At 43.8% G+C, this 15,623-nt stretch overlaps 1 protein-coding gene across 1 annotated transcript in view; it reads left to right on the top strand.

Moving 5' to 3' along the window:
• The window catches only part of HLCS (holocarboxylase synthetase), a gene marked incomplete at its 5' end in the record, with an annotated part of 207,420 nt that overhangs the window by 50,439 nt on the left and 141,358 nt on the right, over positions 1-15,623 (top strand). The gene's annotated exons all lie outside the window — the stretch shown is intronic.

The following is a 15,623-nucleotide window of genomic DNA, read 5'->3' as shown; positions in this document are numbered from 1 at the left end:
TTGATTTCTGTATGTTTTGAAGGCCATATTTTAGCTCCTGTTCCGAAAATAGTGGCAAATAACCATTCGTAATAACATGCAAAACAGCCCTTATGAGATACGAGTTTGCTGCCCTTTCAGGACTAAACCTGAGTTTCTTGCCCTGTCTTTTCTGTGACGTCCCGGGTTTCTTTAGCAGGGACGGTATTGATTTTTGCTCGTATGCTTTCGGTTCGGGTTGATGTTTAGCCTTTGACCCAGCCACTTTCTTACAATAAACAGTTTGTTGATGAGAGCAGCTGCCCAGCAGATTGTTTCCAGATTGTTCTCTCCTGGCTGAGGACGGAGTGCACCTTACGAAAAAGTCGGCTTGAAGCTTGCGGCTTCTACTTCCTATGGCTGTCTGCCTTTGAAGCCAACTGTCAGCCTCTGAACATTCTTCTATTTATAGCCAGTGAAGTGGTGTGAATCTGTGGCACTGGAAATGAGGCTTCACTTACTATCTTGACTATTTTATTCCCTGAATGAATATAGCAGCCTCTTCTAGAAGTTTCTGCCATATGAGCAATTCCTGATCTTACAGTAGGAATTCCCAGCGTTGGGTATGTGGAAATGAGTGTGTACTGGGTGGTGCTGTGTAGGGAAGTAGACAGGACATGCTTTATGTTGTGTAGGAATCCATGCTCCTGGAATATTTAAAGATTTCCTACATAATTAAGGAGTGAGGTAACTTTCAAACCAAGGTAAGTATTATCTGCTTCATGTTATTATCTTGGCCTTTTAAAATAAAATTTCATATTTATCCTCCTTTCAAAAGACTACTTCTTTTTGTTGTTGTTATTTTTTTTTTTTAAGATGTTGGGGGTAGGAATTTATTTATTTATTTATTTTTTGCTGTGTTGGGTCTTCGTTTCTGTGCGAGGGTTTTCTCTAGTTGCGGCAAGCGGGGGCCACTCTTCATCGTGGTGCGCGGGCCTCCCACCATCTCGGCCTCTCTTGTTGCAGAGCATAGGCTCCAGACGTGCAGGCTCAGTAATTGTGGCTCACGGGCCTAGTTGCTCTGCAGCATGTGGGATCCTCCCAGACCAGGGCTCGAACCCGTGTCCCCTGCACTAGCAGGCAGACTCTCAACCACTGCGCCACCAGGGAAGCCCTGTTGTTGTTATTCTTAATGCAAGTGACTGGTACCCTAAGGATTTGGCAATTTATGTGACTTAAAGGCGCACCTTAGTTTGGATTTTTGCTGCTTCCCTAATCACCGCCCAGTTGTTACCTAGAATGGCCTGTCTGCTTGCAGCAACCTTCATTAAGGCAAGGTCGGAACTTTCCGCCTCAGAGCCAACACTTTTTACTCAACTGGCCACCAGGGGCTGCTGTCAGAATGGTGCGGCTGAGCTCACCTCCCTAGAGGCAAGTTTACTTTTTCTACAACCAGTAAATTTTGTTAAGCTACCAATCCTGGTTTCAAAACTCAGGTCTCACTACACAGCCTCCAGTTACCAAGCCTGCTTATGGCTGTATCCCTTCCAGCCAGCTATTACGTAGAACCTGGACCCGATTCAAGACCTAAGATTAAGATTTGTGTGTTTTTCATTCAGTGCCAATAAGCTGTTATTAATACACTGATTCCACGTATACTGAAAAACTCCATGAAACGCACTGGGGTTTGTGCTCAGGGAAGAATGTCCTGTGTTTGGACTGTTCGAGATCGGGGCCTCTGGAGGCATGGCCTGTGACAATTAAAATCGGGTTTTTGAGGGTGGTGTTCTTGCCTGAAATGACCTTCGTTACCCTAGTGCAGGCAGCATGAAGGGTTGTGCTGATTCAACTAAGATGTGAATGCTAGAAGGTATTCTTGGTAGTAGTCATTTGGTTTTTCTTTTCTTTTTTTTAAACAAAGGCTGCATCTTTGATGATTCCAGGATTAACAGCAGAACAAAAATATCCAGTGAATGTTGGAGCTGGCAGAGGCCTTAGAGAGCTTCTGGAGCAAATCCCTTCGTTTCTCCTCAACTTTTTATTAAAAAAAATTAAAACCTAAGCAAGGGTGAAAGAATAGCACACAACTCTCATGTAGCCTTCACCTGGATTCACCACTGGTTAACGTTTTACCACAATTTGATAAAGAGGGTTTGTTTTTTTCAAAAGATGTGTATGCTACTGTCTTCAAGTAAAGCACAGAACTTACTGTAAGTTATTTATGAGAGTATGAGTCTTCCACATTTTTGTTTCTAGGAGTTGGCAAGAGAGTGGCACTAGTTTCCACTTGGTCCTGGGCTCGTTTTCTTTATTTGAAGTAAAACCAGTAGCCTACTGGTTTGTAATGGTTCTGGATAGCTGGTTGTCACCCTGCTGGGCTGTGGGCACATTCCATCTTCACATGGGCCAGCATGTACAAAATTCTTAGAATATATCTTAAAAGTCCTAAATTTTAGAACATAAAACATCTTAGAGCCACATGCTATGAGGACAACTAGTTGATCTTTTATGCCCAACAAAGGAATTCTACCAACCCTGATCTAGGAAAATTCCACTGATGACCATGTTATGTATATAGGATTTACAATTTTTCTTTCAGTTTTCCAACCCAAGTATTGTGACTTGGAACCTTAGATCTGACTGATTACTTTTATATTAAGGTTAAAAAAAATTTTTTTTTTTTAGGGTTTCCCTGGTGGCGCGGTGGTTGGGAGTCTGCCTGCCGATGCCGGGGACACGGGTTCGTGCCCCGGTCCGGGAGGATCCCACATGCCGCGGAGCAGCTGGGCCCGTGGGCCATGGCCGCTGGGCCTGCGCGTCCGGAGCCTGTGCTCCACAGCGGGAGAGGCCACAACAGTGAGAGGCTCGCATACTGCAAAAAAATAATAATAATAATTTTTTTTTTTTGTAAAATAGTGTACAAATGCTGTTGTATTATGTGAATATCTGCCTACCCCATTAAACTGTAATACAAGATCATCTGAAGGCAAGGAACATATGTTGTTAATACTTGTATCCCTTTTCCAGTATTTTGCCTATAGTAGGCGTTTAGTAAGTGTGTTTTGTTCGAAAACTTAAAAACATTTTGGCATTTCCCACTCAAGTATTGTGAAACGCTTCCTCCATTCCTCTGTCTGGGAGACCCGAGGGGCCTCAGGGGACAGGCCAGTAGTAAACAGCCCACGGGGCTTCGACTGGCTGCCCAGTCCAATCTAGCTGTCACCCTTTATCTAGCTGTCACCCTTTATAACGGGGTTTCGTAAACATCATGTTAGACATTTTAAAAGAATCAGCTGTTGATGTACCCGAGGAAAAGTGACAAGATGGAGCTTCATAAAGAAGTTGGAATAGTTTTGCAGAGCTGCCCTCTCCTTGTAGGACAGGTCAAGGGGACACCGTCGCTGCTCTAGACTATTGGAAAGCTTTCTGCCTTCCCTGAATCCTCGTACTGGCCACCTCTCTCTTTGCAGGTAACATGTATATCTTAATTTTGGAATCCTAGAGATGAGGTTACAGTTTTAACTGAGCATTTTAGCATTTGGGATGAAGCACCGAATCTTGAATGTTAAAGCTGAAAGGGGGATTTGCAGTTTTCTCGGATTTTATTTATTTATTTTTTAATTTAATTAATTTATTTTTGGCTGCGTTGGGTCTTTGTTGCTTTGCGCGGGCGTTTTCTAGTTGTGGCGAGCAGGGGCTACTCTTCCTTGCAGTGCACGGGCTTCTCATTGCAATGGCTTCTATTGTTGTGGAGCACGGGCTGTAGGCGCACGGGCTTCAGCAGTTGTGGCTCGTGGGTTCTAGAGTGCAGGCTCTGTAGTTGTGGTGCCCGGGCTTAGCTGCTCCGCGGCACGTGGGATCTTCCTGGACCTGGGCTTGAACCCTTGTGCCCTGCGTTGGCAGGCGGATTCTTAACCACTGCGCCACCAGGGAAGTCCCAGTTTTCTCTTTTTTAAAAATGAGGAACTGGTAGGGCCTCCCCGCTAGTTGGGAGCAGAGCTGTTGACCAGATTCTGTGCTGGCGTCTCCTGCTCCCACGCTCCAGAGAGGCCAAGGCCAAGCTGCGGATGACACAGGTACTTAGTTTAGGATGGGTGGGGCCTCCTGAAGACAAAAAGCTGAGCGCTCCAAGCCTGCTGCTGGCTCAGCATGGCGGACGGTCACATCTGTGCGTGCGCATGCGTGCTTGCGTGCCTGCGTGTGCTTGCGTGCCTGCGTGAGTGTGCGCCAGTCAGGACGTGCCCCCTCAGGGCGAGGCGCACTGGGCTGCCCCGCAAGCGCTCCCACTGGAGCGCTGCGCTCGCCACCCAGAGCTTTCTTGGCTTCGCAGCCTACGCTCCTCGCTCCGGCAGGAGCCTGTTTGTGTTGACCTCCGACAAATGGCGGGCGTTTTACACGGGCAGGCTTAATGAAGGCCCTGGAGACTTCTACGGATGTTGAACCCAAACCCACAGGCCCCGTCAGTGTAAGTTAGCGCCTCTCGAGTAGGAGCGGTGGTTGAGCTCCGACCCGGAATGCCTCCCTTTCTTTTAGAGCCGGCCATGGCTCTACTTTTGGTCTCCGCCCTTGCAGAATAGATTTCATCTCTAAAATGAGCCCATTTGGCCCAGCGGATTACCTCTGTTTTACGGGTCCACCCCAGCCTTTTGTGGTCTTCTCTAGTTAGCAGGGAACAAAAAATGCAGTAAATCAAAGCCGGAGCCTGAGGGAAACCTTTACATAATAAAAGGAATACAGTTTAACAGACATTTATTGAGTGCCTATTGTGTCCCAGGCATTGGGGACTGGAAATGACTGACAAGTTCAGCTGGGGGTGGGGGGTGGGCGGGGATCCTCCCATTCCTGGGGTTTAGATATCGGATGCCTTTTGTCATAAATCCTTTGGAGTTGCGGAGTTACCATTCCAAGTTTGGTCTGATCACTATGAAAGATCAGGATGTGTGGAAGTTCATCTTGTTGCTGGGCATAGGTTGTGCCCCAGGGCAGAGATGTGAGAGGCAGTCACATCAGAGCGGGACCCTCCCTTCCCCTTGTGTCCTCTCTGAGCAGTTGTGTCGGGCACTGTCCACTTTACCCTGCGCCCTTATTCTCTGCCGCTTCCCAGGCTCTGGTTACGCTGGCAGGAGGTGAGAGAGGTGGACGAATTTCCTCTCCGCCCTCTCTGCTTACACCCGCTGTGGGTAGCTCTGTCCTCTTGCTCCTCTAGGCTTGTTGCTGGTCCAGGTGCTTCCCCATCCCTGCTCATTAATTCTCTTAACTCTGCTCACAGTTCCTTAAGTAGCCCTTCCGTTGAAGTCTTTTTTTTTTTTTTTTGCTGCGGTACGCGGGCCTCTACACTGCTGCGGCCTCTCCCGCTGCGGAGCACAGGCTGCGGACGCGCAGGCTCAGCGGCCATGGCTCACGGGCCCAGCCGCTCCGCGGCATGCGGGGTCCTCCCGGACCGGGGCACGAACCCGTGTCCCCTGCATCGACAGGCCGACTCTCAACCACTGCGCCACCAGGGAAGCCCCCATTGAAGTCTTGAATATGCCATCTCTTTCTGGCTGAAACCGGAGAGAGGTGAACGGTAACTCACTTAAAATGATAAAAAATCACTTATTTGTGAAAAATGTCTTCGTCTGGGCTTGCCTAAGTAGAACACAGTTGACGGTAGTAGACCCCAGTTTCAGATTTAAGTTTCTCTTACCAAAGTTGAGAAACTTTGCCCACTACCTCTCTTTCTGCACCCCCACCCCAGCTGCAAGCCGTGTGGATCTATTTTTATCACTATTTCATAGTTGCGTATTATATATTGAGTTTATATCTTTCTTTGTGTTGCCTTAGGCATTTTGATAACAGTAAACAGGCTTTTCCTCTGTTGCTGCATTTTGGGTTAGCTTCTCTTGCTGAGGACCATGGGATAGGAATTAGAGCAAGGATTTGGGACCCAGACAGATTTGGGTTCGTGGGTTCAAATTCCAGCTCTGCAACTTACTGTCTGTGTGGTTTGGGCATCATTAACGCTGTCTTGTTCCGTTTCTTCTTCTGTAGATGGTGACGATAGTTCTGTGGAATTGCTGTGTGAGGGATGGGGTCCTGGTCTAAAGCACGAGTGTTCCACATGGAGTGAGTGTGCAATAAATGGTAGCTTTCATACCGTGGATGTAGCCTAGTGCCTGATGGAAACAACTTAAAATCATTTAAAAAGAGACATTGCCAGCTGTTTGTCCGTCTAGGTGGAAAGTCACTTGGGAAAAGTCTTGTTGTGAGAAGTCACCTTAGTAGCTTCCCTTGGTGATTCGCAGGTAAGTCGGAGGTATCCTGGGAAAAGCGTAGTCAGGCCCCCTGGTTAATGTGCCGGCTGCCCCTCCACTTCCTCTATGTATGCAGGGTGATTCGGCAGGGGGCTAGTGGACTGATTGCAGAGAGAGCAGGGAGCCTCTGGGGAGAAAACAGCTTGAGATTTTGAGCCTCTTTTTTGAAAGTGAAATTAATTTCATTCACAGTGTTGTGCAACCACACCACTATCTATTTCCAAAACTTTTTCATCACCCCGAACGGAAACTCTATACCCGTTAATCAATAACTTCTCATTCTCTCTCTCATCAGCTCCTGGTAACCTCTATTCTACTTTCTGTTTCTGTGAATTTACTTATTCTAGATATTTCACGTAAGTGGAATCATACAATATTTGTCCTTTTGAGTCTGGCTTCTTTCACTTGGCATAATGTTTTCAAGGTTCATTTTTGTCATAGCATCTTTCAGAACTTTATTTCTTTTTATGCTTGAATAATATTCCATTGTGTATATATACCACATTTTGTTTAACCATTCATCTGTCCGTTCATCTGTCGACTGACATGGGTTATTTCCAGCTCTTGGCTATTGTGAACAGTGTTGTTCTGAACATTGGTGTTCAAGTATCTGTTCCTGTTTTCAGCTCTTTTGGGTATATACCAGGGAATCGCTGGGTTATATGTTAATTAACTTTTTTGAGGAACTGCCAAATTGAACCCCTTGTATTTTTTTTTTTTTTTTTTTTTTTTGCGGTACGCGGGCCTCTCACTGTTGTGGCCTCTCCCGTTGCGGAGCGCAGGCTCCGGACGCGCAGGCTCAGCGGCCATGGCTCACGGGCCCAGCCGCTCCGCGGCATGTGGGATCTTCCCGGACCGGGGCATGAACCCGTGTCCCCTGCATCGGCAGGCGGACTCTCAACCACTGCGCCACCGGGGAAGCCCGAACCCCTTGTATTTTTGAGAGTCAGCATCACCAGACTCACTCTGATGAATTAATATGGACCTAACTGGAAAGAAGCATCATCAAGGGCCCCATGGGAGATCTTGCTGGCTTGGTGCCAGACTTTGATACGGGGCTGGGGGGGCCAACGTGGGTGGTCTCAATGCCAGATGCCTAGGAGCAGAGAGGTGGTACACAAGAGTCCAGCTGGAGAGTCTGTCCCCATATAGTGAGGGTAGTGCTTCTTGGCCCAGCCAGTTATTGCCATGTGGGAAGGAGTTTCTGTTTCTTCAAAAGAAGCAGGATGTGAAATATCCTGATTTTTAAGTGTTAGCAACTAGTTCAAAATGGGTGGGCCAAGTAGAACGTTTCTCTGGGTTCATTTTGGCCCTTGGGTGTCTGTTGGTGACAGTTGACCTGGATATTTGTGGGGATGGACTGCTTTTAGCAGTGTGTCGTCACTGAACCTAGAAGCCCCTCTAGGTCCATCCATTCCGGGGTGAGAGTGCTTGGGATCAGTGGCTGAGCATATCTGGGGAAGCAGGAAGGCAGGGGCCTTGGGAATCCAGGCTGGGGTGCAGTACCATCCAAGGAGGAATCTGGACAAGTTAGGCAAGGGTTGATCAGACTTCAGTGGATCCATTGGAACTGAGAAGAGAAGTGTCTGCATGGGGACCCAATCATAACACACTCATCTCAGACCCTGCCTGAGGCTCTGCTCTGCTTGGTTCTGGTGCTCAGAATAAAAGTTCACCCTGAAGGCTGCCGCATGAACAGTCCCAGCCTTAAATGAGGTCAGGACCAAAAACAGTCCCGCTCCTTCAGGAGTGTCATCTTTTGATTGTAAAGATCTGCTGTGCTATGTGCCCTCATCACTTCCTTGAAGACACTGAGTGAATGTGAAATTGGTTGTGAATATTTTGTTTGTAAAATACCAGTAGTAAGAACTTTTTTTTTTGGTATAAATTTTCATATAAATTCTTCTACTTCTGTTTCCTCTCATATTTAACTGAGAATGAAAACACCCATAAAAAGAGCTTGTATTCTATGTCTTTGTAGATTCATTTTCTGATTTACCCACTTGTAAACTTATAATGTTGCCTAGCAACTTATAATGATATGACTGAAGCGCCACTCATCTGATTATTTACAATGAGGCAAATGTGTCTCTGAGATAGAAAACCTTTAAAAGTTATGATCAATTATTTGATGTTTCTTGGGAAAAGGAGCACCAAAACACAAACAGAGTTGGCAATAAATATTTTGAATCCAATGCTGAATCAGAGGTATGGCTATGTTTCACCCATTGAATCTTGTTTAGATGGATAAAATTTAGCAGATAAGACAAGTGATGGGGTGGAATGGCTCTAATGTGACTGGACATAGCATACTGTACATCTCTGTACATCTGCTACACTCCCCGTATGACATGTTAACTAACCATGGAGTAGCCACTTGTGTGTGTATTTGCACTAAATATAAATTTAAGCATTAATTTCTTCAGAAGTAGGGACACTGGCGTTCTTTTTGGACATTAGTGAATATAGAGTCTCCTGGACTTCAGTCATTGTTTAGTGTTGCACAAGATTGTTGCTATTTGCTTTAAAAAATCAACTTTGGGATGACATATTCAAGAAAATGCACTTAATTATGTGTAGGGTTTGATAAACATATACGCTGGAGTAACCGTCGTTGCTATCAAGATAGAGACCATTTGCAGAATCCCACAAAATTCTCTTACTCTGTTTCTCATTCAGTCCTCATCCACTCTCCCACCCCCATGCTCATCCTTGGGCAATCACTGATCTGCATTCTATCATTATAGATTAGGTTGGTCTTTTCTGGAACTTCATCTAAATTGAATCATACAGTACATACTCTTCTGTCTTTTTAAATTTTATTTTATTTATTAAATTTTAAAAACATTTATTTTAATCAGCCTTGTGTTTTTGAGATTCATTCATGTTGTTGCCTATGTGGGTAGTTAATTCCTTTTTTATTGCCAAGTAGTGTTCCATTGTGTAGCTATGCCATAACTTACCTATTCTCCTGTTAATGGGCATTGGGTTGTTTGCACTTTTTGGATATTATGAGTAAAGTTTGTATGACCATTCGTGTGTAAATCTTTGTTTGGATGTGTGTTTTCTTTTCTCTTGGTTAAATACCTAGGAATAGAATTTCTGGGTCATGTGGCAAGTGGATGTTTAATTTGATAAGAAACTGCCAAACTTTTCCAGAATCGTTGCACCATTTTATGTTCCCACCAGTGATGTATGAGAGCTCCAGCTACTTCACATCTTTGCCAACACTAGATATTGTCAGAATTCAGAAATTTGTTCTTCTCTTTCTGGCTTACTTCACTCTGTATGACAGACTCATACAGAGTGAAGTAAGCCAGAAAGAGAAAAACTAATATCGTATATTAACGCATATATGTGGAATCTAGAAACATGGTACAGATGAACCCGTTTGCAAGGCAGAAATAGAGACACAGATGTAGAGAACAAACGTATGGATGTATGGGGGGAAAGTGGGGAAGGGGGTGAGGGTGGGGGTGGGATGAATTGGGAGGTTGGGATTGACATATATACACCAATATGTATAAAATAGATAACTAATAAGAATCTGCTGTATAAAAAAATAAATTTAATTTAAAAAAAAGAATTAAAAAACTTAACCATTCTAACGGGTGTGTTTTCATTTGTATTTCCCTGGTGACAAATGATGTTGAGCACTTTTCATGTGCTTATTGGCCATCTGATGTTTTCATTTGGCCAAATCTTCTTGCTGATGTTCTAAGTTGAATTGTTTTCTTATAATTACGTTTTAAGAGTTTTTTTTTTCTTCATTCTGGATACAAGTCCTTTGTCAGATATGTGTATTAAGAATGGTTTCTCTCAGTTTGTTGTCTTTTCATTTTCCTTAACATTAACCCTTGAAGAGCAGCAGTTCTTAGAGTTCTTAATTTTTATAATGTCCAGCTTATCATTTTTTAAAAAAAAATAAATTTATTTATTTATTTATTTATTTATGGCTGTGTTGGGTCTTCATTTCTGTGCGAGGACTTTCTCTAGTTGTGGCGAGCGGGGGCCACTCTTCATCGTGGTGCCCAGGCCTCTCACTGTCGCGGCCTCTTGTTGCAGAGCACAGGCTCCAAACGCGCAGGCTCAGTAGTTTTGGCTCACGGGCCCAGTTGCTCCGTGGCATGTGGGATCTTCCCAGACCAGGGCTCGAACCCGCGTCCCCTGCATTGGCAGGCAAATTCTTAACCACTGCGCCACCAGGGAAACCCTATCACTTTTTTTAATTTGATGGTTCACGCTTCTTTTGTTGTATCTGAGAAAAGATTTACCTATCCTAAGATCAGAAAGTTTTTCTCCTGTATTTGATTTTAGAAGTTTTATAGTTTTACATTTAGGTCTGTGATTCATTTCAAGTTACTTTTGGTATACATGTAAGGGTCAAGGTGTTTTGGGTTTTTTTTTGTTTTTTTGCATATGTGTGTCCCATTGTTTCAGCACCATGTATTGAAAAGATGATTTTTTTCAGGTGAATTACCATGTTGAAAATCAACTGAACATATATGTGTGGCACTATTTCTGGACTCTGTTCTGTTTTTAGAAATATATGTCTGTCTGTAAGGAAATACCATACTGTCTTGATCCCTGCAGCTTTATAATAAATCTTGAAGTCAGATAGGTAAATCTTCCAACTTTTTTCTTCCCCAAATTGTTTTGGTCATTCTAGGCCTATTCTATATCTATGTAAGTTTTAGAAGGAGCTTGCTAGGATTTTGATTGGAATTGCATCGATTCCATAGATCAATTTGGAGAAGAATTGACATCAATAATATTGAGTGTTCTGATCCATGAACATGGTATATCTCTTCAGTTATTTAGGACTTCTTTAATTTTAAATTCAGTAGTGTTTGTAGTTTTCAGTGTACAGTTCTGGCACATACTTTCTTTAATTTATTCCTAAATGTTTCAGATCTATTGATGCCATTGAAAATGGTATTTAAAAAAATTCAGACTCCAGATATTCATGGCTAGAAATAAACCCAGTTTTTGTATATTGACCTTGTATTTTGCAACCTTGCTAAAAGTACTAGTTCTAGTACTTTTTTGGTGGATTCCTTGGAGTTTTCATGTTGTGTGCAACATGTCCCAATAGGAAACAAAGGCACATTCACTTTCCTTGAGAATAGCTAGTGTTTCCCTAGTGCTGTGGCTGGTTCAAAGGGGCCAACATTTATGTGACTATAAAATGTTGTTTTTGGTTCCACCTAAATTGTATTTAATTAGCCTGAAATCTTAGAGAAAGGTAAATACTAAATTCTTGAAGTTCAAATGTTAAAAAAATAACATTAATTAGAAGGTTTTAATGAATTTCATTGGAGTGGAATTTGATAGCAGTTGTTTTATTTTCAACAGGACTGATTTGACTTCAACGATTTCATATTTCTTTTTGATGCTGTGTATCCATTTCAAGGCCATCTCTTAGCATTGCCTTTTCTGGGTTTTCCCTCTTTATACCTATTTATGTTTCTTACTTGTGGGATGTGTTTGGTAAGGAATTTAATATGCATTTATATGATGAATGCTCATTAAGCATGCAGCATTTGCCAGACTTGGTACCAGGTGCCATGGATACAGTGTGAGCCAGACAGAAACATGCATTTGCTGTCTTTATGGAGCTTACATTCTAGCAAGACAGTGGGACATTGAGTAAATGATTATACAGACTATGGAATTACAATTTGAAAAGTGCTATAAAGTCACTAAGTTTATGAAAGAGAGTCCTAACTTAGACTGGGACAGGCTGTGGGTCGGAGAAATCTTCCCTAAAGCAGTGACATTTTTGCATGCTCCGATAGTTGTGTTTATAGAGTTAGGTAGACTTGGGAGTAGGGGGTTGGTAATACTACTTATGCCAACCCATTTACCTTGATATATATGCTCCAAATTTTTTCTTCAATAGCATTTCTACACCGCCTTAGTGGTCACTGGTAGAGTTAAAACCAAGAATCATGAATTAATTCCTTTTACTTTTATGATAGCAGCTAATTCTGTAGCTCTGAAGTCATCATTGTAACTTAAGTCCATTTGAGAGGACATACCAGGCAGATTTGCATCAAACAGGTCGTAATTTTGATACTTCTTGTGACCAGAGTTTTATTCTCCTGTCTAGGGATAATGGGGATGGGCGACCCATGTGTACTCGGTTTTACTTGACTGCTTACAGTTGCATTTGACTACTGTGAATATAAATATTTAGGAGAATTATAGGCGGTATACAGTTATATTTCCTAATAAGTTCCATGCCTTGTTTTATATCTTTTTAGATTCTCTTTTTTCTGAATAACTTACTTGGCTCTGATTAAGTCCTGAAAGATTATATGAAAGAAGTATTAAAAAAAAACCCTCATATACCTTGCTTACATCAATTTTAATTTATTTTGCATATTTGTGCATCTCTAAGAGTTGCTTTCAAAAACAAACAATTTATTAGATGAATGATATATAGATGGCCAGTTGGATAATTTGCTCCATAGGAAATTCCCTGCTTTATTCCTGTCTGAAAGGTCTACCTGGTGCTAGCTGTTTCTTTTTGGTTTTATCTTGATTTTCACAGACTTTGAATGGGGGATTCACATTGCCTACGCCTGCTGAATGACTGTTTAACTCTTGCTTTAATGTTAATGAAAACTGTTAATGAAACAGTTAATGAGTTAATGAAAACTGAAGTTAGTTAAGAAGTGTTTATTGTTCAGATTATTTCCCTCTCTTCTTGTATGATTTAACCTATTCACTGATGTATCTTTAGCCTGTGCAGTGCCCTTGTGAAATCCAGCTGTTGTGGGGAATGTGATGAAGGAAATTTGGATTTGTTCGCTTTATACTTTAAGGGCATTGACTAAAGTTTAAGGAGCAAAGTTGGTTATAACTAATGGCCAGGTTTGAGGTTTGGGGGTGTCTTAGTCAATACAGGCTGCTAAAACAAGATAGCGTAGACTGGGCAGCTTCTAAACAACAGACACTTATTTTTCATACTTTTGGTGGCTGGAGGTCTGAGATCAGTGTGCCAGCCTGGTTGCTCTGGTGAGGGCCCTCTCCCAGGTTGCAGGCAAACATCTTTTTGCTATGTCCTCACTTGGTGGAGAGGGTGTCTCTGGGATTGCCTTTTTTTCAAAAACATAAATTTATTTCTTTATGGCTGCATTGGGTCTTCGTTGCTGCATGCGGGCTTTCTCTAGTTTCGGTGAGCGGGGGCTACTCTTCGTTGCGGCGTGTGGGCTTCTCATTGCAATGGCTTCTCCTGTTGTGGAGCACGGGCTCTAGGTGCCCGGGCTTCAGTAGTTGTGGCTCGCGGGCTCCAGAGCGCAGGCCCAGTAGTTGTGGCACACGGGTTTAGTTGTTCCGCGGTATGTGGGATCTTCCCGGGCCAGGGCTTGAACGTGTGTCCCCTGCATTGGCAGGCGGATTCTTAACCACTGCGCCACCAGGGAAGTCCTGGGATTGGTTTTTATTTTATTTTATTTTTATTTATTTATTTTTTTTGCGGTACGCGGGCTTCTCACTGTTATGGCCTCTCTCGTTGCGGAGCACAGGCTCCGGACGCGCAGGCTCAGTGGCCATGGCTCACGGGCCCAGCCACTCCGCGGCATGTGGGATCCTCCCGGACTGGGGCACGAACCCGTGTCCCCTGCATCGGCAGGCGGACTCTCAACCACTGCGCCACCAGGGAAGCCCCCTGGGATTGGTTTTTTAAAGGTACTATCCCATTCATGAGGGTTCCACCCTCATGACTTAATCATACCCAAAGGCCCCACTTCAAAATACCATCACCTTGGGGATTAATTAGAATTTCAACATATGAATTTTTGGGATACAAACATTCAGCACATAATAGGGGGTTACTTTTATAATTTATTCATTTTTATTCTTACTCCAGTAGAGTGTATATTAAAGAATTAATGGTGAACAGGGAATATTCCATTTAAAATTTTTCTTTGTTCTTTGTGCAAGGATGGAAAGTTAGTGCTGTAACTCCTGGTGGCTCACTTCAGCTTGACCTCTCCAATGACTTATCTGGTGCTCGTTCAAGCAGGATCACCCCTGTGCCTGTCTCGTATAGCATGTAGCTGTGTGTGGCTACAGAAAAGAAGAAAATCATGCCGACTGCTCACTCTGAATTCAGAAGCACTAACCTTAGATGGACCTTGAATGCTTCTGGTTGCGCATACGATCTTCCCTGCTTCCTGCATTTTCTCACTCTCCTTTCTCAAACCTCCAGCACCTCCTTCCTCCTTTTCACTCTTGGCTGAGCCTCTTTCTTCCTATTTATAGAGAAGATAGAAGGAATCAGAAGATGATATCACCAGCACCCAGCGCCAGGACTCCCAACTGTGGGTGGCTTTGGAGCAGGGTGGTGGCAGTGTAGATCAATTCCCAGGGCTGGCTGTGTAGCCAGCAAGGGGTGAGGAGGGCTGCGATCCAGTGGGGAAGCTGGGCTGGTGTCCCCAGAGGTGATGTGAATCCTGTCCATCCCAATGGATAAAGGGCTCTGCTTTCAAGGAAAACCTGTTTACCTGTTTTCTTTTCTCCATAGGACCACTCACATTGTCATTAAAAAAAAATCATGCTGTTATTTCTCTCGTTTAATAACCAAACAAAACCTGTTTTGACTTCATTCCTCCCTGTAGCCACTGTCCCATTCTTCTTTTTCCTTTAGAGGAAATTCCTTGGCAGTGTTTTGTCCTCGGGGTCTACAGTTTCTCTCCCTCCCCAGACAGGCTGTTGGTTACTTCTCAGTCCTCTTTTTACTGCCCTGTCATCCTCTTCTGCCTTCTTGCTGCCTGCAGAAGTGGACTCCCAGGACTGCCTGGACACTCTGCGCCAGCACGTGCGTGTGTGTACGTGCACACACACACACACACTTGAAGATTCTTGTGCTGTAATATGTCTCACCCTCTGGGTTTCTTCTCATCACTTCCTTTGAAGCCATTTAACTTGTTCCTCTAACCTCTGTATTTTCTGCAAATTGGAAGTGAGTTTTAAAGCTTCATTAATAGAATTTAGCTAAATGACATTTCATCTTTGAAGCTGCTTCTCTTAGGCACGTGGAGCTTTGGGACAGACCCCTGATATTAACAGAAGGACTCATCTCCTCTTTGGAAGTGCCTGGCATTTGCATGAAGGTGGCCCAGGAGTCCAGATCAGCATTTACTGTGACCGACAGATTTTAGTATGTTTTGCGCTGGCCTCTCAGGATGCTGACTCCCCCCAACCCCCTGATGCTCCACCCCAGGAGGAGGCCCCTGGGGCTTTCAGGGTCCAAGAGGAAGTTGCAGCCTCTTGGGAGGGTGGGTAGAGAGCTCTGTACTAGGTTAGATAATATCTCCTGTAGTTCTGCCCTCCCCTGCTTGGGGAGGCAAAGAGAAAAGCCTC

This window comes from Grampus griseus (assembly GCF_964374135.1).
Source record: "Grampus griseus genome assembly, chromosome: 5".
NCBI lineage: Eukaryota > Metazoa > Chordata > Mammalia > Artiodactyla > Delphinidae > Grampus > Grampus griseus.
This window is presented reverse-complemented; position numbering and strand designations above follow the sequence as displayed.